At 38.7% G+C, this 3,629-nt stretch overlaps 1 pseudogene; it reads right to left on the bottom strand.

Annotated features, from left to right (window-relative positions):
• The window catches only part of LOC110302673, a 5,013-nt pseudogene extending 4,560 nt beyond the window's left edge, over window positions 1–453 (bottom strand).
• Window positions 454–3,629: the final 3,176 nt, after the last annotated feature.

Below are 3,629 nucleotides of genomic sequence, written 5' to 3'. Positions count from 1 at the left end.
GGCACTCACTTTGTAGACCAGGCTGGCCTCGAACTCAGAAATCCGCCTGCCTCTGCCTCCCGAGTGCTGGGATTAAAGGCGTGCGCCACCACGCCCGGCACTCTCTTTACTCTTTACCTTACTTTTATTCAGACAATTCCTCACTTGGTGCCCTATATGTCCACACCAAAAACAACCTCCAGGAGGCCCATTAATTCTTCTCTTTCCTTTTCCTGTCTTTTGAAACAAAATTGGTCATACAGTTTTTCCCTGCAGTGTGATGGCCATAGCCACACCCTGCACATATGAGGGGCCAATCTCAGAACATAATATAATATAGTCTGTAATGGTCCCAGTCTTCCTGTAAGGTCTTATGGCAACTGGACAGGCTGTGTTTGCTTTCTCATAAGCAAATTGTTTTGCTAAAAGCATTTCATCATTAGCACCTCTAAACACTCTCCCTGCCACTTTCATCAATCTATCGACAAACTCCTGAAAAGGCTAATGAGGTACCTACCTTATTTTTGAGACATTTTTAAAAAATTCCCCTTTAGTAGTCAAAATATCCCATTCCCTGAAAGCAGCAATGCCAATTTGAGCATAAGTACCAGGATTAAATTGTAACTGAGTCTGTATTGCCTGATATTGACCGTCTCCTGCTAACATCTTATTAGTTATCAGATTGTTAGCTTTAGCATTTAAACCCACTGTCTGCTGGCATTTTCAAAAAATTCCATTTTCCATAACAAATAATCTTCTCCTTTCAAACATGAACAAGCTAACTATCTCCAATCTGCAGTGGACAAGCGATCTAACATAGCCATGGTAAATGGGGCAGTAGATCCATACTGAGCACAGGCAATTGTTAATTCCTATATCTGCTTAAAAGGAACTGGAGTGTAGTATTTAGCAGGGTTCCTATGTTGATCCTGCATTTAAAATACAGGGCATTGCAAAATATATCTCTGTATATCTTCCCCTTGTTCTACAGCCTGTTTTAGTCTTGACTGAAGAGGTGATAACAGAACAATACTAGGATTTAAAGTAAGAGGATTCCCTTCATTTTTGTTACTCTTCAAAGTCAGGAGAGGAGGCAAAATCGGTTTTGGCTCTAATCATTTTTGGTATGTCCTCCTCAGATTCTGAACTACCACTGCTTTTCTGATCTCTGAGAACTTCCTCCATTCTTTCCACAAACAGAGCTAATTCTTTGATATACTGCATTTTTATCTGTAGACTTATTGTACCTTCTTCATGGAACCAAGGACAAATTTATTCTAAAAATTCAGACTGGGTAAGCTGTTTTTGTCATATCTTCACTTCTTTAGACCTTCACATATCTCTAGACACATACTCTAAATGCATTCTACCATTGCCTTGCCCCATTCCTACAAGGCTTATTCTAAATCCACTTTCTTTTCCTTTATCTTTCATTTACATTATACCATTAACTTGTCTTTTTTTTTAACAAGGTTTATTGACCACTGGCTCAAATCTTATATATTACTTTACGTTTCATTTTCTATTTCAATTATTTTTCTTTGTGGTGTCCTTCACTGTATTACCCTTATATGAATTGCAACATCAAGGCACCACCTGACCAAGCCAGCTCAGTCATTCAACAGCATGTCAAGGGAGGGAGCAACGATTGTAAACAAAGAAAGATAATTAGACAAAATTATAACATGACTCCAGCCAATACTGAGGCTGGAGCAGCTTTATTCTTTCCCAGTTTGCTTTTATATCATTCTAGGTACATCCAAAATACATGGTCAGTTCTTAGATCAAAGACAAAGTATTCAAGTGAAGTAGTAAACAAGGAGATAACACAAGATAATAATTAAGCAAAGTAGTAAGCAAAAGGATCACACAACGTAATAATTAAGAAAAGTAGTAAACAAAAGCCCATGATCACTATTTCTAATATCCTTATCTGAGCTTACTTCCTTGTCTAAGCCCAGTGACAAATGCCAAAATCATAGAAGTGGCACCAAAAGGTCTCAAGAATATGTAGAAAAGTGAAAATAGATATGTTATCTTGCACAAATGAAAAATGAAAAAAAAGATATGTCGTCTTGCACAAAGCTCAATTCCAAGTGGATCAAGGACCTCATCAAAAAATCATACACACTGAATCTAATAGAAGAGAAAATAGGAAAGTGTCTTGAACTCATTGCATAGGGGGAAATTTCCTAAAAAGAACTCCAGTGACTCAGGCTCTAAGATCATGAAGTAATAAATGGGACCTCATGAAACTGAAAAGCTTCTGTAAAGCAGAGAACATAGTCAATAGGACAAATCGGCAGCCTACATAGTGGAGAAAAATGTCACTAATCCTATGGATAATTGAGGGCTAATATCTAAAATGTATAAAGAACTCAAGAAGCTAACCTCCAAAAACCAAACAACACAATCAAAAAATGGGGCACAGAACTAAACAGAGAATTCACAACAAAGGAATCTCGAATGACCGAGAAGCACTTAAAGAAATATTCAAAGTCCTTAGTCATCAGGGAAATGCATATCAAAACCCTGAGATTCCACTTTACACCAATCAGAATGACTAAGATCAAAACTTCAGAGGGCAGCACATATTATCAAAGATGTAGAGAAAGAGGGACAGTTCTCCATTTCTGGTGGGATTACAAACTGGTACAACCACTCTTGAAATTAACCTGAAGGTTCCTCAGAAATATGGAAATATATCTACCTGAAGACCCAGCTTAACCACTCTTGAGCATATACCCAAAAGATGCCCCACTATGCCACCAGGGCATGCGTTTCACTATGTTCATAGCAGCCTTATTTGTGATATCCAGAAACTGGAAACAACAGAGATATCTCACAATGGGAGAATGGATACAGAAAATGTGGTTCATTTACACAATTGAATACTATTAAGCTATTAAGAACAAGGACATCATGAGTTTTTCAGGCAAATGGATAGAATAAGAAAATATCACTCTGAGTGTGATAACTCATATCCGAAAGGACATGCATGGAATGTACTTAACTAATAAGTAGATATTAACCAAAGGAATACAGAATACCCAGAATATAATCCATAGAACTCAAAAAGGTTAACAAGCTGAAGGGTCTAAGTGAGGATGCTTCAGTTTCACTTGGGAGGAAGAAGAAATTAATCACAGGGAGAGGTGGGGGACAGAGGGAGACAGGAAACTGGTTGGGAGAGGGGACAGGGAAGAGAAAGGGGGAACATGATCAGGTATTGAGGGAAAACAAGAGTGAAGCCATGAGGATCAGAAGGAAAAATGAAAACTGGCAACATTCAGGGGTTGGAGATGGTGGGACCCTCTAGACTGTACCATAGACCTAGGAGGTAAGACTCTTAGGATTCAAAGCGAGGAGAACCTTAGATGAAATGCCCTACAGTGGGGAGAGGGAAATTGTTGAGTCCATCTTCAATAGAAAGACAGAGCATTGAGTGAGGGATGCAGTTGCCATCCCACAGTCCAAAACTCTGACCCAGAATTATTCTTGTCTAAAAGAACTTCTGCAGGCACAAAAATGGAGAAAAGCCTGAGGGAAAGGAGGTTCATTGACAAGCCCAAATTTTGATCCATGTCAAGGGGAAATTCCAAAGCCTGACACCATTACTGATGCTATGGCGTGCTTTCAAATATAAGCTT

This window comes from Mus caroli, chromosome 10, assembly GCF_900094665.2.
Source record: "Mus caroli chromosome 10, CAROLI_EIJ_v1.1, whole genome shotgun sequence".
Classification (NCBI taxonomy): Eukaryota; Metazoa; Chordata; class Mammalia; order Rodentia; family Muridae; genus Mus; species Mus caroli.
This window is presented reverse-complemented; position numbering and strand designations above follow the sequence as displayed.